Here is a 25,838-nt window from a genome sequence, read left to right as displayed (position 1 = left end):
CCCCCCAACCCCACCATCCAGTGGCTGAACACTTCAACTTCCCCTCCCACTCCACCAAGGACATGCAGGTCCTGGGCCTCCTCCACAGAGTTACAGAATGTCCGGGCCAATGACAGAAAGCAACCGGAAAAACCAGTGGGATTTATTTGTGGAACTGTGTGAAACTATTAAGATGCCTGATGGGAAAATTGGCCAACTCTGGGTTATAACATAATATAATTAACGACTGTGGCAAAGGTTGGGGACATTGCTAACCAGCAGACATGGCACAGGCTGAATTTACATAAATTCTCTAATGTTGGCAGCCCTCATCAGAATTTGATTAAAATGGCTCCGTACATGTTTTGAAAAACTAACTACAGTCCAAACAAAGACATTCATATGCAAAACAATGTTATGGAATGACGTATGTAACACAATGTTTCGGAAAGTTAATAGGATAACACAGATCAAAATTCAATGTACAGGCCTAGCGAATGATGAACATTTAGTGATAATTTCTGACAGCTACTGATATGTTTTAAGTATTACAAATCCTTCCTTTCTCTCTGGAAGCATGAAAAACTTGAGAAGAGGAATTGGGAACAATTAGTATCTCTCTCTCTTACAAGTTTTAGCCAAACTGCATGCAGTACTATTGTCAATAAAGACTGATTATTGTCATGCAAGCTGTGTTTTTTTTGAGCATTGTTGGTCTTTTTGCCCTCACCAGCAGACAATAGCTGCCATCCCAGCTGTTTTAGCTATTTTAATCCAATTCAACATACTGGGGCTCAGAGAGTTTAGCAAGGGACTAGGAAAAGTGCATGAAGGAGAGTATGTGACCATTCCCCTTTACCGAGTACATCTGTGACTTTGTGTTGGCACCAGTTCTTGTAGGAGTCACTCTCATTCCTTCCCTTCCCTCCCCACCCCTATCAGCATTCCGGAAAGACCACTCCCTCCACGACTCCCTCGTCAGGTCCACACCTCCCACCAACCCAACCTCCACTCCCGGCACCTTCTCCTGCAACCGCAAGAAGTGCAAAACGTGCGCCCATACCTCCCCCCTCACCTCCTTCCAAGGCCCCAATGGATCCTTCCATATCCATCGCAAATTCACCTGCACCTCCACACACATCATTTACTGTATCCGCTGCACCCGATGTGGTCTCCTCTATATTGGGGAGACAGGCCACCTACTTGCAGAACATTTCAGGGAACACCTCTGGGACACCCACACCAACCAACCCAACCGCCCCGTGGCTGAACACTTTAACTCCCCCTCCCACTCTGCCAAGGACATGCAGGTCCCTGGCCTCCTCCATCGCCAGACTCTGGCCACACGACGCCTGGAGGAAGAGCGCCCCATCTTCCGCCTAGGAATCCTCCAACCACACGGGATGAATGTAGATTTCTCCAGCTTCCTCATTTCCCCTCCCCCCACCTTATCTCAGTCCCAACCCTCAGATTCAACACCGCCCTCTTGACCTGCAATCTTCTTCCTGACCTCTCCGCCCCCACCCCCTCTCCAGCCTATCACCCTCACCCTCACCTCCTTCCACCTATCATATTCCCAGCGCCCCTCCCGCAAATTCCCCCCCCCCCCACCTTTTATCTCAGCCCGCTTGGCACACCAGCCTCATTCCTGCAGAAGGGCGTATGTCCAAAATGTCGATTCTCCTGCTCCTCAGATGCTGCCTGGCCTGCCGCGCTTTTCCAGCATCACACTTTTCAACTCTGGTCTCCAGCATCTGCAGTCCTCACTTTCTCCTCATTCTGTCTGTGAATGGGGAGAAAGTGAGGTCTGCAGATGCTGGAGATCAGAGCTGAAAATGTGTTGCTGGAAAAGCGCAGCAGGTTAGGCAGCATCCAGGGAACAGGAGAATCAACGTTTTGAGCATAAGCCCTTCTTCAGGAATCTGTGAATGGGTTCAGCTAGCTCCTCAGGCTCAGAGTTAATAGCAGCCCCAATGATCTCCAGGAAGCATGCTGAGGTCAGGGAGATAGAATAGCTGCAGGAAAAAGTGCCCGCCAAATTCCCTAACTATGTGCTCACACGGTACGTGGTCTGACAGGATCAGCTAGTGGAAGCTGAGGTGGCTTCTGCAAACTGATGATCCTCCTGAAACCACTTTTGAGAAGTATGTAACACCCCAACAAGCTGACTCTCTATTAATAACACAAGCTGAGACTGAACAGAAGACGTCCCTGGACATTATGCATTAAAAATGAAGTGCTGATGAGCAACTAAAGACTCCTTCACAGATCTGCAAATGAAAATCTAGCAGTGTTGTTAAGGTACTGTAGGGAAATATTGAAGCTACTCCACAAGATTCCAACTAGTGGGCATGTGAGTATGCACAAAGTGCAAGCCCACATCAGCCAGCAATTCTGCAGGGCATGGCTCCACAAGAATGTAGTAAGTCTCAAAAACAGCGGTGCTGGAAAAGCACAGCAGGTCAGGCAGCATCTGAAGAGCAGAAGAGTCAATGTTTTGGGCATAAACAGCCTGATAAGATTCCTGATGAAGGTGTTATGCCCGAAATGTCAACTCTCCTGCTCCTCAGATGCTGCCTGACCTGTTGTGCTTTTCCAGTACCACCTGTTTCGATTCTGACTCTCCAGCATCTGCAGTCCTCACTTTCTCCAAGAATGTAGTAAGGTCTTGAAGAATCTGCCACACTGCCAGACTGTGGGAAAGCTGTGATCTGCAATAAGACCTGCACCTCTAAATCTCATGCCAATATTTAGGAAATCTGTCAGCTTGGTGGACAGTATGGGACCCCCACTCAAAATAAAAGGGGGCCACCAGTTGATCCTTATCATTATGGATGTAACTATTTGTTTACCAGTCACCATTCCCCTGAGAAATATATCTGCCAAAAGGCAGTGATGAGGAAATTTATCCAATTCTTCATCCATGAATAGGTGTCATGAATAGTCCTTAGGCCCTTGAGCCCTCGAAGTTATCATTCCAGTCTGTGTAATCATTCAAATAGTCTTGGGACAAAGGCCTGACTGACCAATAACAAGTAGCATTTACATAGCACTATTAATATAGTAAGATGTCCTTTGTCTTCACAACGGTGTATTTCAAACAGAAGTTTGGCACCAAATCATCTTTGGTGTTATCAGAACAGGTGAGTAAAGAAAACTTGGTCAAAGAAGTATTTTTTTGCTTTAAAGGAGGAAAGAACAATTCTAGGATGGGATGCAAGAGATTATAATCTAATAAACTGATTCCATGGTGATACAGCAATGAGTAAAGTGTTGAGTGAGAGACCAGAATTGAAGGACATCAGAGATCATGAAGATTGATAAGGTTAATGCTGGTTACAAAGATAAAATGTGAGACACATGAAGGAATTGTGCCTGGGAGGTCGTCTGAGAAACAGCCTATCCTGGGATGGTGGTCATTAAATATCTATATATTCATAACATGGAAAGCCTTGAAATAAATGGTAAAAGTGGGGGAGGTGTGGCATCGCTAGTCAAGGACAGTATTACGTAGCAGAAAGGACATTTGAGGACTCATCTACTGAGGTAGTATGGGCTGAGGTTAGAAACAGGAAAGGAGAGGTCACCCTGTTAGGAGTTTTCTATAGGCCTCCAAATAGTTTCAGAGATGTAGAGGAAAGGATAGCAAAGATAATTCTGGATAGGAGCAAGAGTAACAGAGTAGTTGTTATGGGGTATTTAACTTTCTAAACAGGAAATACCATAGTTCCGTGTTCTTTAGATGGGACAGTTTTTGTCCAATGTGTGCAGAAGGGTTTCCTGACACAGTATGTAGACAAGCCAACAAGGGGTGAGGCCACATTATATTTGGTACTGGGTAATGAACCTGGCCAGGTGTTAGATTTGGAGATAGGTGAGCACTTTGGTGATAGTGACCACAATTTGGTTATGTTTACATCTGTGATGGAAAGGGATAGATGTATAATGCAGGACAAGATTTATTGTTGGGGCAAAGGCAATTATGATGCGATTATGCATGATTTAGGATGCACAGGAAGGGGAAGGAAACTGCAAGGGATGGACACAACTGAAATGTGGAGTTTATTCAAGGAACAGCTACTGCATGTTGTTGATAAGTATGTACCTGTCAGGCAGGGAGGAAGTTGTCGAGTGTGGGAGCCATAGTTTACTAAAGAAGTTGAATCTCTTGTCAAGAGGAAGACAAAGGTTTATGTTAGGATTAGATGTGATGGCTCAGTTAGGGTACCTGAAAGTTACAAGCTAGCCTGTGAAGACCTAAAGAGAGAACTAAGAAGAGCCAGGAGGGGACATGAGAAGTCATTGGCGGATAGGATCGAGGAAAACTCAAAGGCTTTCTATTGGTATATCAGGAATAAAAAAATGAATAAAGATTAGGACCACTCAAGGATAGTAGTGGGCAGTTGTCCTTGGATTACGAGGAAATAGAGGAAGTGCTAAATGAATATTTTTCCTCAGTATTCACACTGGAAAAAGACAATGTTGTTGAGGAGAATACTGAGATACAGGCTACTAGGCTAGATAGGATTGAGGTTCACAGGGAGGAGGTGTCAGCAATTCTGGAAAGTGTGAAAATAGATAGATCCTCTGGGCCAGATGTGGTTTATCCTCAGATTCTCTGGGAAACCAGGGAGGAGATTATAGAGCCTTTGGCTTTAATCTTTATGTCATCATTGTCTGCAGGAATAGTGCCAGAAGACTGGAGGATAACAAATGTCCCCTTGTTCAAGAAGGGGAGTAGCGACAACACTGGTAGACCAGTGAGTCTTACTTTGGTTGTGGGTGAAGTGTTGGAAAAGGTTATAAGAAATAGGATTTATAACCATCTAGAGAGGAATAAGTTTATTAGGGATAGTCAACACAGTTTTGTGAAGGGTAGGTTGTGCCTTACAAACCTTATTGAGTTTTTTGAGATGATGACCAAACAGGTGGTTGAGGATAAAATGGTTGATGTGGTATATATGGATTTCAGTAAGGCATTTGATAAGATTCCCCATGGTAGGCTATTGCACAAAATATGGAGGCATGGTATTGAGGGTGATATAGCAGTTTGGATCAGAAATTGGCTAGCTGAAAGAAGACAGAAGGTGGTGGTTGATGGGAAATATTAATCCTGGAGTTCAGTTACTAGTGGTGGACTGCAAAGATCTGTTTTGGGGCCACTGCTGTTTATAAATGACCTTAGATGAGGGCGTAGAAGGATGGATTAGTAAAATTTGGAAATGACATTAAGGTCAGTGGAATTGTGGATACAGCTGAAGGATGTTGCAGGTTATAGAGGGACATAGATAAGCTGCAGAACTGGGCTGAGAGGTGGCAAATGGAGTTTAATATGGAAAAGTGTGAGGTGACTCACTTTGGAAGGAGCAACAGGAATGCAAAGTACTGGGCTATGGTAAGATTCTTGGTAGTATAGATAAGCAGAGGGATCTCGGTGTCCACGTTCTTTGATTCCTGAAAGTTGCCATCCAGCTTGATAGGATTATTAAGAAGGCATACGGTGTGTTAGCTTTTATTGGTAGAGGGATTGAGTTTTAGAGCCATGAGGTCGTGCTGCAGCTATACAAAACTCTGATTCAGCCGCACTTGGAGTATTGGGTACAGTTCTGGTCACCGCATTATAGGAAGGATGTGGAAGCTTTGGAAAGCATTCAGAGGAGATTTAATAATATATTGCCTGGTATGGAGGGAAGGTCTTATGAGGAAAGGCTGAGGAACTTGAGGCTGTTTTCATTGAGAGAAGAAGATTGAGAGGTATTGGGACATGTAAGATAATCAGAGGATTAGATAGGGTGGACAGTAAGAGATTTTTCCTCGGATGGTGATGGCTAGCATGAGGAGACATAGCTTTAAATTGAGGGTGAGAGTTATAGACAGAATGTCAGAGGCAGTTTCTTTACTCAGAGAGTAGTAGGGGCATGGAACGCATTGCCTGCAACAGTAGTAGACTCGCCAACTTCAAGGGCATTTAAATGATCATTGGATAAACATTTGATTGAAAATGGAATAGTGTAGTGCAGATGGGCTTCAGATTGGTTCGACAGGTTGCTGCAACATCGAGGGCCAAAAGGCCTGTATTGCGCTGTAATGTTCTACATTCTAAGCTGCTGAATATTTAAAAATCTTATGATGCAGGATGAATTGAAATACTTCCTCACCCAACTTCCATGGGTGACATAGTGAAGATGTTTGCCCTTAAAGACTCTGCTTCAGTGACCTGCTTTGCTAATGGTGCTGAAGGCCCTGATTTGGCTTGGAATGAGTCTGAGGTGTAAACATATATAGAGGACTCTCGATTATCCGTAGCACATGGGCGGGCAGTATTTTGTACGGTAAATCGAATTCCGCATAATCGAATGCCAGATAGCATAGTTTAGCTGAGCATCGGGACCTTGTGATCTTACTGGATAATCTGATATTCAGATAATCGGATTCCAGATAATCAAGGTTCCTCTGTAAGGATTTGTTGACCTTTGCTGACACTGACCGTACTATCCCGAACGAGTGGTATCTGCAGACCATTTTCTAATCAGATAGCACAATTCCATCTCTGCCTCCCTGACGTGGCAGAAGCCAGGAATACAATTATATTCAGATATTTTTAGATGCATGCCTCAGTCTGCATGCAAGGACATGGAGGGAAGGACAGATAAGGTCAATCCAGCTCTAGTACAAAGGAACTTTACAATCCTCCTTTTATCCTCAATGGAGAAGAACACCCACAGGAACTCAGATTTATGAGAGTAAAAAGTTACTGGAAAACACTCCATCATCTGAAATTTAGTAATGAAAAATCCAAGGATAAATAACTGCATTATTTTGTAAATTAGTCATGATGAAAATGAAAATTATCACTCTACTAGCAATTTTCTTCAAAATGTTTAAACAATTAAATATTGGGCTTATTGCCATTAGTAGATAATTCGTCTGGCAGCAAATTTAACTGATTAATGTTGGTAGTTAATGTGCTTATCACAGAAAATATATTTTTCTTTTGTTTGCAAATCTAGCTGATCTTTAATTAAGTACAAAGATTTCTGACGTACACTGGATTATTTTAAAAGGCCATCTTGATTCTATGTAGCTCAAATATAACTCATGACAGTTTTGCCTTGTCTTAAAGAGATTATTATTACAGATCTATTCATTATTCAAATCATTTGCATAAATTACCTGAAGACAATTGAAATGCTATCAGCATTTTCTTATAAATAAAAATAGGCACAATTCTATGGGAAGACTATTGAAACACTTAAAAATTCAAACAAAGTAACATTTTATGTAACAGCTTATTTCATGATGTGAATTAAACAAAACATTGAAGTCACATACAGAGATATCTGCTGACATGGAGCGCCAGTTACTAAAAGGAAATCGGCAAAATAATTGCATTTATTTGAATGGTGGCACAGATATTTTTTTCAGGCCATTACATTAAGGCCCTTTAATCTTAAACGCTGAGAGTGTCAAAGTGGATAATTCTTTCCATTAGACTATGTCCATGTTTCATTCATACCCATAGGTTTGAATCTTGTTGAGCAGTGGTTCAGCACATTAAGTTATTTTTGGTTTACCCATAAGTGATTTCAAAGCAACAGTAGTTTAATGAGATAACAACAAAAATGCTGAAAGTGCACAGCAGGACAGGGTGCAACTGTGTGGAGAAAATTGGAGTAAACAAGCTGGATTTTACCACAGGCCTCGGGATATCCACATCAGGATTTGACCGGGGGGGGGGGGGGGGGGGGGGGGCGGAGCGGGGGAGTCTTAAAAGTACACTTTTTACAAGAAGGACCGGCTTGGCAGCTCTGATGCCCCATTGGCAGAGGTTGGGTAATGTTAACATAGGTCAGAGATGAAGAGGATATCTCAAATAGAAGGTATCCTCGCAGAGGAAAAGTAGGAAACATTGAAAGCAGCCAAGTAGGCAAGGCCCCCACAATCAAAGGAAAGGACCTCTGGATGGCTCAGAGGGCCCTCTTTGAATGATGAAGACTCTGGTTCCATTTGCCTCTCCAGCCAGAGCTGCAGAGTAAAGTTGCTTCCATGGAGCTGGCAGTCAACACAAGTGACTCTGCTACTGATAAATGGCTGATGAGCCACCAATTGCCTCTACTTTGAGTTTCATATCATAATCATTGGGGGCTATAGTGGTCCTTCTCAGGATAATAAGGGCTGCCAGTCCCTCAATTTTTTTAAGGTGACGGTGGATGAGAAAGAATTTATTCTACGTTCCGAAATAATTGCATCCAAGTTCATCAGGCCTTTCTGGAAATGGGCTGCGGACTTTGTATTTTTTTCCCAGGTGGGTAAGTTAACAAACACACTTTTAACTATCGGTAACGAAAGAAAATTCTCCTTCAGCATATAGGCAATAAAAAGCCGAGGCACCAAAGAAATTTAACATAAACATAACTTCAACAGCAAAAATAAACAGAAGATTGCATTTGCTATTTTTCAAGGTAAAAACCCTCAGATTTATTCCAGTCATAGATAAAGCCAAGAAACATGATAAAACTGTGGCAACTAATACTGCTTAATATTAGTTTGGTAGAAAAATAATTTGAAGAACTTCTCTTTCAGAGATCCAGCACTAAAAAAAACACTACCAAAACAGGAACCAGGTCAAGGATTGATTTGTCTTCTTGATTAAATTTACCTAATTTGGCAAATTTAATCTAGTGTTTGCTGAATATAAACCGATGAGTAAAAATCCAAAAATGACCATAGTAGGCCAGTTGTTCATCTAGCTTGCTCACTATAATCATCTCTATCATTTTATCCTCCACTCCCTATTGTTTGTTTATAGGGGTAGGTTTGCCAGTAGGAAATAGTGTTCAAGGACAGAACATTCTGGGTAATTACAGGCATATAAACCGCAATTTTGTACTATTTAATTTAATGGATGGAAAATGTCAGACAGCATGCCCGCATTTTTCGTCAATCACATTTCATAAACAATGACCTGTACTGAAGGTGCTGGATCATGGAAGTACCCCTCATATCTCTGAACACTGTGTTTCCCAAGCATTTAATTCCCTTTAAAATTACTCACTGGAATTTACAACGGTAGGCAATTTGGGCAAACAGCTGGATTGTACTGGGTTCATTGATTTAGTTCTTATTTAATTATTATTGATTCCTTTGTTCAAGATTTTTCTATTTTCAGTTTCTTTCATTAATCTCTATCACATCGCTTGTTAATCTTTTTTGCCTCCATGGCATCTAACCCAATTATTTTTTGTCATACTATCAGAAAATATCTTTTCTAAGGTGGGGCATACAAAATTAAAGGCATTGCTCTGAGGGGGTCATTTTTCTGGGACGTACTCCCCTTCTACCACTATAATTTCGGTATGTGCTTAATTTTATATTCAACACCCCTTGTGATGAAACCCAACACCTGAAGTCAACATTCTTTATTCAAAGCTGTATTGAAATACAGCTTAAAGGAATAGCTGAAGCAGGAACTTTTGTATTTAAATGGCTAACAGGAGAACCATTTAAAGCACAGAAAGTTACACTGTTATAAGAAACAAACAGAGCATTGAAATTAGTTTTAGGCAAGCCAAATAGAGGTTGCATTGAAATTATGTGGCCTCCTCTTACCTTTCAAACAACGATGCCTATAAACTTCTTTGGCTAAAGGTATTACTCACTGTACATATTTGCTCCAGTTCTATTTCCAAGTGTTGTGCCATGGAATTGCTTTAGATTGGTTCTTTCTTACAGACAAAGTATTGCAATTGGGTTTACCATTCTCTTCTACAAGATGGCTGTACGGGGGGTACTTACTGCTCGCCTTCAAGGATTTGCAGACTGGTCATCAAACTCTTTGGCCTTGTTATTACTGTTCCTTTCATAGCCAACAGGCCCTGGCATGGACCTCGACCAAAGAGTTTCTGGTGCTCAATAGGGAAGCTACCACTGCATCAGAAGACCCCCTGGAACCTGTATAACCAAACAAGAAAACATGGTGACTCATCACTCAATATACTGAAAGGTTCTGAACTCCACCAACATGTCTCTCTTTTGTTTAGTTGAAATGGATACCTCTAATAAAGGAAATAGAAGATGTACCCTATTGTGTCCAATAATACATTGTCAAAGATGGATATGAGCCCAAACTGCAAAACTTTTCTAAACCTCTATTTGAATGCACTGTGGCTATTCCAGATTAAGTTCTGATAGCTCTCTGAAAGGATGGATTGGGCTTCCAACAGCATTGTCAGTATTGTCCATTTATAACACTAATGCCATTTCTCTGCATACTTTCTGGAAAGAACCCAGTGTTTTTCAAAGCTTTTCATCTTGGCTCATATTGTAAACAATGTATTCAAAGCAGGTCTGCACAAAATTGATATTGACACTGATACATGGTGTTGAAAATGTTTGATCATTGTATTCTATCAGCAATGAGTCAGAAAATGATTTGTGGAGTTTGTTCCCAAAGTTGGGGCAGGGCTAAACAAGCATATTGGTTATCTTTAGAAAGGGCTATGGATCGTGGTTAGGAAACATGATTTGCCTCATTCTCTTACTTCAGCACCATGATTATTCAAAACATTTAGCGTTCCTGATGATGAGTAAAGTTGATAATGAATCTGCCAGTGCAAATGTTGTTACCATCTACCTAAGGTTACGTGCCAGCTAACACCGTGTTTGAACAAACTAAGCTGAAGCTGCAGTCCATGCAAACACATACCTGACCTGTATGATATCATTCAGTAGTGAGCTCTGAAAAGATCAATGGATCGTTTCTTTTAAGCTCAAAGCAAGGGAGCATTGACTCAACTTTCTGATCAGCAAAGGGAAAAAAATAATAAGCAATTTCATCACTTGCATCCAATCAAAAAGCTCATATCTTGAAAAGCAGTTTGATCTGACAACTAACAGTCTGCTGTTATTCCTGAGATGTCTGAACTTGAATGATGAAGATCTCAAATTAACTCTTTAGATGAGTGTATGGAAAGTTTCCAGCCTTGTCAGGTGAGCAGCTGCACTCCAAAAGCGTGTTATTTCAAATACACCTGTTGGACTATAACCTGGTGTCATGTAACTTCTGACTTTGTCCTCCCCAGTCCAACACTGGCACCTCCACATTATGTCAATGGACAGTCTACATGATGAATATTGCATTCGTACATCACAGTTAAAGGATCTGGATGTAAGTTAGCTCACTGAGCTGGAAGGTTTGTTTTCAGACGTTTCATCACCATACTAGGTAACATCATCAGTCAGCCTCCAGTGAAGCACTGGTGGTGCGGCTTGTTTTTTACTTACGTGTTTAAGTTTCCTTGGGTTGGTGACATCATTTCATGTGCTGATATCATTTCCTGTGGTGATGTCATTTCATGTTATTTTTCTCAAGGGTGGTAAATGGGATCCAAGTCAATGTGTTTCTTGATAAAGTTTCGGTTAGAATGCCATGCTTCCAGGAATTCTCGCGCATGTCTGTTTGGCTTGTCCTAGGATGGATATGTTGTCCCAGTGGTGTCCTTCTTCATCTGTATGTAAAGATGTGATAGTGGGTCATGTCTTTTTGTGACTAGTTGATGTTCATATATCCTGGTGGCTAGTTTTCTGCCTGTTTGTCCAATATAGTGTTTGTTACAGTTCTTGCACGGTATTTTGTAAATGACATTAGTTTTGCTTGTTGTCTGTATCAGGTGTTTCAAGTTCATGAGCTGCTGTTTTAGTGTGTTGGTGAGTTTGTGGTCTACCATGATGCCACGAGGTCTGAGTAGTCTGGCAGTCATTTCCAAGATGTATTTGATGTAGGGGAGAGTGGCTCAGGTTTCTGGACGTGTTTTGTCTGCTTGTTTGGTCTGTTGCTGAGAAATCATTGGATGCTCATTGGGTACCCGTTCTGTACATATTTTTTCCCATTCTGTTTCCAAGGATTGTCCTTGAGAAAATCACTGTATAGGTGATTTTCATAGTTCCTCTGTGCTGCAGTGTGTGGTGGCTCATTGAAATAATGTTCTAATGCAGCTTCGTTTGTGGATGTTGGGATGATTGCTTCTGTAGTTGAGTATATGATCCGTATGTATTGTTTTCCTGTAGACACTGGTTTGAAGTTCCCCATTGGCTGTTCAATCTACTGCGACATCCAGGAATGGCAATTTGTTGTTGTTTTCCTCCTCTTTAATGAATTTTATGCCAGTAAGGGTATTGTTGATGGGCTTGAAAGTTTCCTCTAGTTTGTTTCGTTTAGTGATGACAAAGATGTCATCCACACAGCAGACCTAAAGTTTTGGTTGGATGGTTGGCAGAGCTGTTTGTTTGAGTCTCTACATTACTGCCTCTGTTAAGAACCCTGGAAATCCCATGGGAGTTCCATTGGTTTGTCTGTAGGTTTTGTTGTTGAAGGTGAAGTGGGTGGTAAGACATAGGCTTGACCATTTACCATCCTTTGAGAAAAAGAACAAGAAATGACATCACCACAGGAAATGACATCAGAACATGAAATGATGTCACCATCCTAAGGAAACCTAAACACATAAATAAAAAGCGGGCCTCACCACCAGTGCTTCACCAAAGGCTCACTGATGATGTTGCATAGTATAGTGATGAAACTTCTGAAAACAAACTTTTCAGCTCAGCGAGCAAACCTACATCCAGAACCTCAACCTGAGCTACAAATCTTCTCAAAACTCACTAATAGTTAAAGTATGTTGATAAGAATAAATCATTTCCTGATAAAAGGAATAAAATATTTCACAAGTGAAAATTTGAGAAACCCCTACATACTGGTACTATGTCCCTGATTCATAACCACATCAAATGCATATGTTAAGAGTATGTTCTCCCTGATGAAACAGTGTTGGGGAATAGCTGTACTGTTGAGCTCATAAAGGCTGAACTGCAAGTAAAATTAATTACTGAATGACATGTCATGAATTTACACCTTATCGTGGTCTGCTAAAAACTGTTGCATTAAAAGAAAAGTGCCTTTAACAAGTGATTTCACTGAGACTCAACATTTCAAAAGGATTACAATGAAGTGTATAATAAGTATAACCAAACCCCCAGAGCACCAATTACTGCAAGGTTTCACATTTACATCAAAATTGTATTGGGATCAGCTATTGAATGAACTGCATGCATCATACAAAATAATATATCAACATAAATTATGTACATAAGCAGGTTATTTCTTTCCCTCATTCTTTAATGGAATGTGGACATCATGCCTATCTGAAATTGCCCTCAAACTAAATCAATTGCTAGGCCACTTCAAAGGGCAATTAAGAGTCAACCATATTGCTGTGGAGCTGAAATCACATGAACACCAGACCAGGTAAGGATACAAGATTCCCTTTCATTAAGTGCATTGAAGAAACAGATTTCTTTCACATTTATATAAACCTATGCTTGATTAATCGACAAGAAACGTGCACTCTGGTGGGTGCACAGATCTTGTTCCTAATATAAATCTCTTCCTTATTTGACTCCAGCTAATAGAGATCAAGGTTATTGTGTTTACACAGTCTATTACCTCCTTCGATGTTACCTACACAAGAATTTTTACAACACAACCTCCTTTCAACAGTGAATTACAGCCCTACAGAGGTTTGCCAGTTTTTATGCCGCTCCTTCTCAGTCCATAATTATTCTTGCTCCGCTCGATGAATGTGCGTTTATGTGAGACAAGATATTCAATTAAGAGAAATAGCCTTGCGTTACAAAGCCAGGCAGCCTGTAAGCTGACAATGCAGTTGCATCAGTGCAGTGTGGCAGCTCCACTCCAGCCTCCTTCAGTGTCGCTGGGATTTTATACTGAAGCCAAATTGACAAACTATCTACCGATACAGCTACAATGAGCTCAACTAGTGCAGGTAAATTCACGTAACAAAGAAACATTTCTTTTTAAAGCTTGCTGCTAAATAGATATTAAAACTGTTCACTGCTTCACTTCCCCAATGAGTAAACATTAGGCTTCCCATCAAAATGTTGATATTTACAACAGTGGCTTAAACGTCCACCTTCTCTAGTGTAATTATTTCTGTCAGATATGTCAGCTTTATTTTATTTTTTCAAAGTATATGAATATCACTGGTCAAGCTGGCATTTATTTCCCATCAGTAATTGTCCTTGAGAAGGTGGTGGTGAACTCCTTTCTTAAACCACTGCAGTTCATATAGTGTGGGTACACCCACACTGAGGGAGTTCAGGATGTTGACCCAGCAACAACGAAGGAATGTGGCATATTCCAAATCAGTGTCGTTTGTGGATTGTCTTCCCATGTAACTGCTGCCTTTGTCCTTCTGGGTGGTAGAGGCTGTGGGTTTGCAAGGTGCTGTCTAGAGAGTCTTAGTAAGTTGTTCTCGCGCAACTTGTGGATGGTACACAATGCTACCACTGTGTCAGTGGTGGAAGGCATGAATTTTGAAGGTGTTGGATGGGTGCCAATCAAGCTGACTGCTTTGACCTGGATGGTATCAAGCTTAACTGGTGTTGTTGTAGCTTTAGCCATCCAGGAAAGTGGGGAGTTTTCCATCAAATTCCATCTCACTTGCTTCCTGCAGGTATTGGACAGAATTTAGGGGAACAGGGAGGTGAGTTACTCATAGCAGAATCCATGGCCTTGGCCTGCTTTAGTAACCACAATATTTAAAGAGCTGGGCCAATTCAGTTTCTTCCCAGTTGTATCACTGACCATGTTGATAGTGGGGGAATTCAGCAATGGTAATGCTATTCTATATCAAGGACCAATGTTTGCGTTCTCTGGTTGGAGTTGGTCATGGCTTAGCACTTCTGTGATGTGAAAGTGCCTTGCCATTCATCAGCGAAAGCCTAATGTTACGCAGGTCTTGCTACAATGTTTTTTATGCACTGATTAAGGGACAATGCCCCATAAATCAAAGGCAGCTATCTGTATGGACAGCTGCCTGTGATTGAAAGCGAAAGATTGCTTAGAGATTGTAAAAGTTACAGAAAATACTGTTTGAAAGTGCTAATTAGATAAAAGAGAATAACAGGAAGTATTCTGTATTCAAAACTCAGAAATGAAATAAAAACTGAACTGTGGATGCTAGAAATCAGAAACGAAAACAGAAATTACTGGAAAACCTCACCAGGTCTTGCAGCACCTGTGGAGAGAAAGCAGGGTTAACATTTTGGGTCCAGTGACTCTTCTTCAGAACTGACTGAAAGAACTGCTGTTTTGAATCAAGGTGATGTATTTGGGTTATTTAAAACACTTAAATTTATCATTTCATTTTAATAGTCTCCTTAACAAAGGTGAGGATCGTCCCAGTTAAGAGAAGGCCCTGGCACCACCGTTAAAAGTGGTTGTGCAGCAGAAAGGAAAGGTGAGGCTATAAACCCATTGATTTACTTGACTAAAGTCAGTTTAGGATTTTCAAGAAGCAGTGAGCTAACCAATAACAGGTACAGTTAGGAAGATTTTCTTTCAAAGGATGTTGTCGTATTCAGCAGGCAGTCATGATGTGGAGGTGCCGGTGTTGGACTGGGGTGGACAAAGTCAGAAGCTACAAGACAACTGGTTATAGTCTAACGAGTTTATTTAAATCACAAGCTTTCAGGGCACCTGACGAAGGGGCTGCACTCCAAACTCTTGTGTGATATCAAATAAACCTGTTGGACTGTAATTTGGTGTTGTATGACTTCTGGCTTTAGCAGGCACTCTGTAGCCCTTCATATGAGCTGCAGACATAAAGGGCATGAGGGAGAATGATGGACAAGGCTGGCTGTCAGAAATGGTTCAAGTCAGAGATGACTGACTCCAAGATTTAATAAGTCCTGTAGGACATTGTATGAGAAATGAGAGAATGGAGACAGGAGCTTTTGCCATTGGATGGTATCAAGCCTCAGAAAAATGAAATGGCCATGGGGCAAAGTGGGGGAAGTTATTTAAGGACTTACTACAGTTTGGCATGGTGATTACCCTTTGTAACTGCAAACCTTCAATGTGTCTAATCTCAATGGTACCCATGAGCTGTGGATTGAGATAGCTAACTCATGTGATGTACATGACCAGAAACCAGAGTGATATGAGCTGATTCACAGGGGTGACCCATGGTTGTTTCATTGGCAAGACAGAATGCCTACTTGTAGCAGTTGTACATGGTCAAAGGCATGGGCTGACTAACACATATGGGCTCTGAGACATGGACAGCACAGTGTATGCTCATGGTTGAAGGTGAAGCACATTCACAATGGTCAGAAGAGAAGAGAAGAGCTGGAGTTACTTGGGCATTCATAACTGCAGTGACTCTAATGGAAAGGTTATGGGTTGCTGCTGAGCGGCTTTTTGCTGAGGGTGAGGTGGATGTGCAGAACATTGAGAGTGACCGCAGTAACAGATAAGGGTGTCAAACCTTCAATGTGTTCAAGGACTAGTAAGTGAGATGGCTCTGCAATACCTGGACCTATTGTCAGGTATTTAGTAACTCCAGGAAAACAGGGAAGAGCAAGCAATCCTTCAAAAGGTGGGTAAGGGATGCCTGAAGTTTAGAGAGATCTTGTCAAGGCATTTTTTGCATTAATAATGAATCTTGAGTCCTTTTGACAGCATCCTGACAGCTGTATGAATGACAGTGACACCCCCTACACAGACACCGGTGACCACACTCATTGCATTCCCCTATGCCCTGACATTTATAGAACCTGCTAAGGGTCTGAAAGGTAGAGAATATCTGTTGCCACGATCAGATTGAGCACAGCAGGAAAGACAGCAGCTGACCTCCACATCAACTGCAGACACCAGGCAAGCACAACAGAAGAGCACCAGAACCCTTTATATAAATCCACCTCGTTTCACTTAAGTCTCGCTGGATGATAGTTTTGTGATGAGTGCCAAAGTGTTAGATGCATGTAGAACATTAAAGGTCTTGTAATGCATCTTTTAACAGCTCATCTGCTCATTTCTGCACTACTCAGTTGTTAGCAGATGGTGAACACTTGAGATAGAGGGCACGAATGAGGCACAGAATAAGGGCAATGAAGAAGATAGGTTACGGATTGTTGTTACGATGGAACCACAGAGATGGCAATGGCATTTAGTGAAAGGTCATCAACGTGAAGACTGAGGGGCACTTAACAGTCTCTCAAAAGGAAGCTGTTCGTATGAGTGAGTTGAATCACTCTCTGGTGCACATGTTAATGCTCGGTAACATCAGAGCTGCAATGTATTTCCATTAGCCTCATTGATCCTCCAGGGAAAGCTTGGCAAGTGTTGATATCCAAAGGGAACTGGGCGTTCTTGTCTTTACTTCATTGAAAACTAACATGCAAGTACAGCAAGCAATGAGGAAAGCAAGTGATATTTTGGTTTTTATCACAAAAAGATTTGCCCTGTTTTTGGATACCGGAGTAAAGAAGTCTTCCTTCAATTCCATAGGATCTTGATGAGATTGCACCAAGATAATTGTCCCTTTACCAAAGGAAAAATATAATTTGCATGAGCAAGTACAGCAGACAGATTTCTGGGATATTCCTTTGAGAAGACTGAATCTATATTCTCTTGAGTTTAGAAGAACTGAGAGGTAATCTCATTGAAACTGAAATAAAAATGAATGCTCCCCCCAGGCTGGGGGCTAGTGGTTGTGGCAGTGGGTGGTGCACTTGAATAAAAAGACACAGTCAAAAGGAATTTTTCACTCAGAGGGTGATAAATATTTGAAATTCTCTACTGCAGAGAGCTGCGGAAGTTCTGTTGTTGAATATACTTAAGATAGAAATCAACAGACTCCTCAATACTAGCAACATGATGTGGGGCTAGTGCAGGAAAATGGGGTTGAGGTAGATGATCAGCCTTAAGGTAGGATTGCAGAGCAGACTCCATGGGCTGAATGGCCTCATCCTGCTCCTGTGTTCCTACATGCTCAGGGTAGTTGTTAGTTTCCACTGCTACTCCCCTTCTGGAGGTTGTGAAAAGTGCAGCATACTAAAACGTTATCTGGCATGAGGCAACTTAGAGAGCTCTCCAGATTATCCAGAGTCATTTTCAGAAGGCCTATTGGTGAGCCCTTATGTTGAATGACTGTAATTCAAAGTGTCCCCTCCCTCTGTGTCAGGCAAATAATTCAGGGGAAATTCCTTGTTACCCAACATCCCATCCATGAAGCCATGAAGGTGGTCTAAAGAATTACCGTACCTGGGGCAATGAAGGTCTTTCCCCCACATTAGGGGAGTTCAAAATTAGACGGCATTGTTTTAAGCTGAGTGGGGAAAGATTTAGAAGGGAGCGGAGGGACAACTTTATCACGGAGAGGGTGGTGTACATGTGGCATGAACCCACTAGAGGAAGTTATAGAAGTATTTACAGTTATGACATTTAAAAGATATTTGGTCAGGTCCATGGACAGAAAAGGTTCAGAGGGGTATGGGCCAAATGCAGGTAATTGGGACTGGTTTAGTTTGAGAAACCTGGTTGGCATGGACGGATTGGACAAGGATGACTCAACAATGTGTGATTCATGCAGTTTCTTGGGAATCATACCCAAACCTGCAGGATCCTTTAGTGGTGGTCGACTCATTGAGCATTCTGTGAGTGGAATGGTTTCCTGTTCACAAAGGGTCCTGCTTGAATTGTGGGGACCACATGCTTGCAGTTAGTCACCCCTCTGAATGTCAGAGAATTCAGCAATGGTCTCAAGTCCCCTAGGCCTGACAGACCTCGGTTTTGTGATACCTGATGTATCACTCTGTGACATCTTTTGTCTGCCTGATACAACTACTCCTCAAATACCTCCAGACCATCCCTGGATTGAGCCGGAAGTGTACAAGTTGAGGGCCACATCACTTTTATCACCATATCTAGGGCGGCACGGTGGCACAGTGGTTAGCACTGTTGCCTCACAGTGCCAGAGACCCAGGTTCAATTCCCGCCTCAGGCAACCATCTGTGTGGAGTTTGCACATTCTCCCTATGTCTGCATGGGTTTCCTCCGGGTGCTCCGATTTCCTCCCACAGTCCAAAAAAAATGCAGGTTAGGTGAATTGGCCATGCTAAATTGCCCGTAGTGTTAGGTGTAGAAAATGGGTCTGGGTGGGTTGATCTTCGGAGGGTTGGTGTGGACTTGTTGGGTGAAGGACCAGTTTCCACACTGTAAGTAATCTAATCTAATCAAATATCTCCTTGGCCTCAACTCTTCCTACAAAATCCCACACAGGGTGTGGACAGACATAGCTTTCAGAGTTACTGGTGTCACTCTGACATCTTCATAGTATGAAATATTATTTTCTCATCAACACACCTTGAACCTATCTCCATAGTACAAAAACCTCAGTCTATACATCCTTTCAGCTGTGAGTGTCTTCCACAAAACTGCAATTAACACAATTACCATCCTGCACTCTCATGAGGCTGGTGCTGCTCTGGTTGTTGCAGAGGGCCATATCACTGAGCAGGTGTTTCTGCCTCTCTCTCTTTCTTCTTGGCACTGGAGAAGTCAGAGTATATACTCCCCCATTGAGAATCCAAGCCTCAATGCTCAAAGATTCTCGACCCATAAATATTGCCTGTGCTCACTGCAGTGGACCTAGCAGGCACCCTTCCAAAGAGCACAGTCTGATATGGGCTCACACTGAGCAAGCCTTCCAACTCCCATTTAACTGATGCTCAACTGACCTGTTGAGAAACACAGTTGTACTCATTAGCTGTCACTCTCCTCCCATTGCACTTTTGCTTCCTTTTAACTGATGAGTTGCTGATGTTTCATTTCATTTATGCGCCCCAAAGGAAATTTTAAATCCACTTCAGAATCACTGTCAGTTGGCTGATTAACAGCCTCAAATTCCTTTCCACTACACTCCCACTGTCTGACAAGCTTCTTATTAACGTTGTCTGGTAGACATCAGGGTTCTCTTTTGATATGATCATCTTTTATTTTACTGGCTCACTCACTTCCAAGCTCATTAGCACAGGCTGAGCACAGATTGCAACCAAATGTTTTCATAAATATTGTTACTCTCTCAACCTCTAAGAAAAAAAGAATATTGAACCAAAGTTTGGGAAAGTCTGTTTATCGGAGAATCTGTACAGAACCACTGGAACTAGTATTAAGCTGTTATTTGACATTTTTAATTTTGAAATTTGTTTTGCAAACCCGAGGGAACCTTCCTACTACCAACTCAATCTTCCTCTGTGAATGTTTGGGCCCCAGGATGTGAAAACACGATGGGGTAGATCTGTCCATCCTCTTCATTATGAGATAGGGTTGGGGTGGAGGAGCTCTAATTAAGAGGAAGTAAAAGAGATTATTGGAGTAAAGGGGGAAATTAGTTTTAAGGTTTCATGTTCTGACAAGACTACATGTTTTGAATGGAATTTGAACATTTTAACGAAGTTTGTGTTAATAAAGTCATCTGTGATCAAAAAATAAATATGACTAAGGAAGCTCATTTACTTGTTTTAGGGCTAACCCTGTCTGGTCAAGTAACACAAGTCTCAAGAAACTTCACAGCTAAAGGAAGGTAACAATTTTGGCATGGTAGAGGGATGTACCTTTCGAGCAGTAGTTGTAGGCCAAAAGGAGTATGAATGTTTCCCCTTTGTTCCTCAGCCTAACCTGCTTGTACCATGCCCACAATCACTCGATCCAACAATCATTTCCCACTGATTGATTAGACACTGCCCCATATTACATTGGGCCCAGCCTACGTAATCAGCCCCTCCTATAACTGGATCTCCTTCCACCACTTGTACTTCCTCCAGTGATCAGAGACACACACCATGATCTAACTTTGCTTCCCAAGACATAATGATTCCTTGAGCCACAATGTCTGCTTTGTGATTGCTTTCTCCTTCATGTTTAGTCTCCAGCTGTGGCTTCTACATTACTTTTAACCCCTCCAATCTTTGCAACCTTCCAGCTTCCTTTTCCTGTTCCCTATTCCTTATAGTTTTCCCTTGACTTAATGGTCTATCCTTAAACTTAATGGTTTCCTCCTTGACATTAAGATCTATACCCATGGCCTTACTATCAACACTCAGAATCTTGCAATCTTCCTTCAACCCATGCAATCTCCCTGCAGCTGACAGCTGAGGCTAACCTTTCCAGTCCCACCCTCAGTCAAAGGCCGCTCTTCTCTTCAGCCAGACAAACTGGCGCTGGGGCGGCACGGTGGCACAGTGGTTAGCACTGCTGCCTCACAGCGCCAGAGATCCGGGTTCAATTCCTGCCTCAGGCGACTGACTGTGTGGAGTTTGCACGTTCTCCCCGTGTCTGCGTGGGTTTCCTCCGGGTGCTCCGGTTTCCTCCCACAGTCCAAAGATGTGCAGGTCAGGTGAATTGGCCATGCTAAATTGCCCGTAGTGTTAGATAAGGGGTAAATGTAGGGGAATGGGTGGGTTGCGCTTCAGCGGGTCGGTGTGGACTTGTTGGGCCGAAGGGCCTGTTTCCACACTAAGTAATCTAATCTAATCAATTCAACAAAATCTGAGGCAAACTATTGTTTTTGTTTTTTTCTGAATGCTGAGTTGCTTTTCCACACCGTCACTAACGCTGTTATTGCCAAGAGCATTCAGAAAGCTTTCCCATATATCAATGTTTCATTGCACAAAGAACTAATTCTTGATGTCAGTTCTGAACATCTTAGTTCTATCCTTATCCTGCATACAGAAACCAGATAGGAGACGGTTAAAAATACCTTTGTCATTCAGCCACTTTGGGAGTGACAGGAGCCAATTGATTGAGAATGCAACAAGAACAACTGCCTGAAGGAGATGGGTTCCATTGTTTTCATTTGTGCATCTGATCCCAATGATGTCATCAGAACTTGAACGTTTCTTCAATTCTACAGGCTGAGCCAGAAACTACAGTATGTTTCCCACGAGGCCAACAATGGGAAATGGGGCCAGGAGAAAAGCTAAACATCTTTAAAGTCCCTGTTCCTGTTCCTTCTTCTACAAGGAAAACTTAAGCCCACTAGACTAGATTCCTGATGAAGGGCTTTTGCCCCAGATGTCGATTTTTTCCTGGTCCTCGGATGCTGTCTGACCTGCTGTCCTTTTCCATCACCACTCTAATCTTGACTCTAATCTCCAGCATCTGCAGTACCCATTTTTGCCCTTAAGAGTTCCTGTAGCCAATCCCACCATTTCCTGCTTTCAACAGCTTGCCCCTGGACAGTGCAATTTTTCACTGCTAACTGCTAATCTCCTGCTCAGAGCAAGTAAGGAAATTAGGTGGTGAAATGTAAATGAAGCATGAGAATTACAGATAGGAAAGGACACAGAGTGCTGAGTAAACTATACACGTGTCACAGAGATTTTTTATTTGATCTAGAAATGTATTGAACAATCATCCTGCAAAACTGCCCAAACAGACGTCAGGAAGACTTGCATGATCCAAGCAGCATATTATGCAGTTATCATTATACAAACAACATAATCATTTCAATTTCACATCCATCGCTCAGTTAATCATGGAATTAAATTACTTCAAACTTTGAAGCCAAAGTAGCCTTTCTGATCTTTGAATGAAAAGATAACTCCAGGAGTTAAACTGAGTAAATTGACACAAGTAAATTTACCGAGTTGCAGCTTGGTGGCTAGCCCTGTTGCCTCACAGCACCTGGGATTTTCAATTCCACTTCTGGCAGGTGTTTTAAATAAATAAGTTGTAAGGTATTGTCTTTTTTTCTGAAAGGTTGGACTTGCTTTCTTGATTCTTAACATTTTGTAATGAAATAAGTTACATTTGCTTGCCCCCAGCACATTGCTGCAACAAGACAACAATAGGGCTTTTAAATTCTAAATTAGAAATATAATCATCCGTATGAAACAGTGTGGGGTAGAAATCTGAGTTATATAATTGTGATATAGGAACAGCACTTGTAAAACATTTTATTTGCAGTAAAGACCTTCAGAATATTTATATATATATATATATATATATATATATTTATATTTATATGTGTTGGCCTTGGTTACATCTGGTGGTGTTACATTTGTCAGTTAAAATGGTAACATATATGTGCGACTGTTTGGTATGGCTTAGCAACAAACCTACCAGCTAGGCAGGAGGGCAAGTTGCTCGTGTGCTAACTTCCAAGCAAAAAATCCTGGTTTCTGATTCAGCTGTGTGTATTTGCCCCAACAAAACGTGCAAGAACCTATTGTTATGCTAACAATGTGCTCAATCAATCCAAGTGATTTCTTTTCCAGCTGCAATGCTGCCTTGAAAGCCTCCAGACCTGGAGTGAGGTACCAAGACCCACACTTGAACAAATATTGGATAGACCTGGGTAGGAATATTCTGTCAGCAATGCTATTAAAACCTACCTTGCCAGCCTGACTGGTAAAAATACTGAGTAGCTGGAGTATTAAAAAGTCTACGATAAGGTATCTGATGGTGTATGGCTGGCAGTATGGGTGCAACAATTAGATCCAGTAGCCATTGCTTAAGAGGAACAAGTCATCCAAAGCTTTCCTGCTGCTCCATACTACCACCAGGTAATCTCTGCTGTGGTGTGTGTTAACTGACATTCACACTTGGTACATTGTCCATATGAGGTTTTTCAAAATGGAATTTTATTTTCCCAACTTGGCGATTTCAGGGTTAAGGTTTGGTCAGTGCTGAGCCAGCTCATCCCATTGTTCATTGGCTTCTTCACAATTAACTTTGAAGCTTCCTAAACAAACTTTCCACCTTATGGATGGTAGAACCTGGTATCACAATTATAAGGAAATGGAGCAGAGTTCTCTCCAGTGTCCTTTATCCTTCAATCAATATCATAAAATTAAAATGCTTGGTTGTTACCACGTTGGTGTTTCTGACAGCTGAGAGGAGAAAGATTTACAAGGGACCTGAGGGGCAACCTTTTCCACACAGAAGGTGATTCATATGTGGAATGAACTGTCAGAGGAAGTGGTAGATGCAGGTACAGTTACAACATAGAAAAGACATTTGGACAGGTACATGAATAAGAAAGGTTTAGAGGGACATGGCCAAACACAGACTAGTGGGACTAGTTTAATTTGAGAAAATTGATCCGCACTATAGTGATTCTATGTCCAGCTATGCTTTGTCTGTCTCTCCAGTTTAATGCTATTTGTTTCTAATTTTAGATATATTAACTTTTGAATAACTACATTCCTGCCCTCTGCGCCAGCAATCGTGGAGAGAGACTAATACCAGCGTGTTGAGAGAGAAAATAACTATCCATCATCAGGAAACCATCACTTTTTTCTGCAATGGGTATATCAATAAACAAGCTTTATATTTTGTTCTCTGTGATATTGGTTTCATAGTAGCAGGTCATTTGTGGTTAATTTTATGTTCTGGTAATAATATAACTTGTTCAGAGTAAAATTTCTGGCCACAGAGAGATTTTCACTGTTGTGATCAGCTGGGTCTGGAATAAATTCCCATTGGATTAACACAGGATCAATCACAAATCCGTTTAGTTGCTGCAGCATTTCTCACTGCCGTGAAATCCTCATCATATCTTTTTATAACTATGCAAATGCAGACCAAGCAAGGCCAATTCAGATCATAGTTTATCTTACACCTGCTACTGCTCAGAATGGCCCGTACTAGACGTGAAGGCAAGATTTTCCATCACAACAGATTGCTGTAAACATTTGAACTGCAATTGACTTCAAGGTTATAGAGGGGCCATTAAAAACAGTGCAGGAAAGAATGAAAGAGCAGAAGAATTCTAGGCCATGAAACCAGGACAAGAAAGAGCAAGATTTCAGAGGAATTAAAAGTCACAAAAGCAATGGGAGTCAGAACAAGACACTGAGCCAGTGAGAGTGCCAGCTAACCCCCAACAGGACCCATGTCAGAATTCGAAAAAGCTAGTGAAAGTGGTGTCAACGTTAAACAGAGCGCTGATTGGTAGCTAATGGACAAGTTCTGTGTGTTCTCCACTTAAAAGCTGCAGAAAGGAAAGTCATGTTGAGGAGGGACAGAGAAAACAAAAACAAAGAATTTTCTACTTGGTTTAAATTTAGGTTTGATATTTTAAGTAAAGTAGTGACATGGGAGGTCAATCCTGAATGTTGCACGACCAGTAAGTGGAAAGTTGTCTGGATGACCAGTGGAAAGTGTGACTCGTCTAAGCACTGGGTTTCAGAGCTTAAGCATATCAGCTTAAGGCACGGCAGTGACTCTATGAAGCTGAGAGTTACATGGATAACATGTTTTCAGACTTGGCCATCCACAACTGAAGTAAGTTCAGTCAGGAAAGGAATAGGTAACCACTACTCAGAAGAAGGGAGTCAGGAATGCCCCAGAGAACAGATTTTCTGTGCTGAAAAATGGTGAGATTGAGGATTCCTCAGGGGAATGCAGAAACAGCCCAGCTGTATAAGGGGAGCATAGGAAGAGAGGAAAAGCAATAGTAGTAGAAGTCTCAATAGTGAGGAAAACAGACAGGTCTTTCTGCAGCCTCAGATGTAACTGCAAGGTGTTGTGTTGTCTTTCTGGGCCAGGGTTAAGAATGTCACTAAACAACCTAAAGACATTTGGAAGGGGGATGGTGAACAGTCAGGTTGGACGTACGCACAATCTGGATAACTAGAGGAATGCAGTCCTGTAACGAGAATTTAGGCATCGACGGAGCAGGTGGAAAAGCAGGACCTCAAATGTTGCAATCTCTGGATTACTCCCATTGCCATGTGTAAGTGAGCATAGGAACAGGCAGGTAGAACAGGACAATGTGTGGCTGAAGCGTTGGTGTAGGACGGTGTGCGCGGATTTCTGGACCATTGGGTTTGTTTTTGGTGCAGGTGAGACCTCTATGTCTGACAGGTTGCACCTCAAGTGTAACAGAATCAACATAATTGTGGGGGGCTTTGCTAGTGCTGTTGGTGTGGGTGTAAACTAATTCAGCAGGAGGATGGGATACAGAATGGAGGTATAGTAAGGGGCAATGCAC

General features: G+C 41.8%; 1 long non-coding RNA gene across 1 annotated transcript; it reads left to right on the top strand.

Moving 5' to 3' along the window:
• The first annotated feature begins 13,749 nt into the window (after positions 1 to 13,749).
• LOC122552777 (uncharacterized) lies at positions 13,750 to 24,226 on the top strand. Its single transcript, XR_006312495.2, has 4 exons — positions 13,750 to 13,820; positions 20,366 to 20,423; positions 23,119 to 23,198; positions 24,022 to 24,226. It is a non-coding gene; the product is annotated as an uncharacterized LOC122552777 (long non-coding RNA).
• Positions 24,227 to 25,838: the final 1,612 nt, after the last annotated feature.

This window comes from Chiloscyllium plagiosum, unplaced genomic scaffold (assembly GCF_037043375.1).
Source record: "Chiloscyllium plagiosum isolate Xiang-an unplaced genomic scaffold, Cpla_swu_hap1 HiC_scaffold_10, whole genome shotgun sequence".
In the NCBI taxonomy this organism is placed as follows: domain Eukaryota; kingdom Metazoa; phylum Chordata; class Chondrichthyes; order Orectolobiformes; family Hemiscylliidae; genus Chiloscyllium; species Chiloscyllium plagiosum.
The sequence above is the reverse complement of the archived record's forward strand: the minus strand, read 5'-3'. Positions and strand labels throughout refer to the sequence as shown.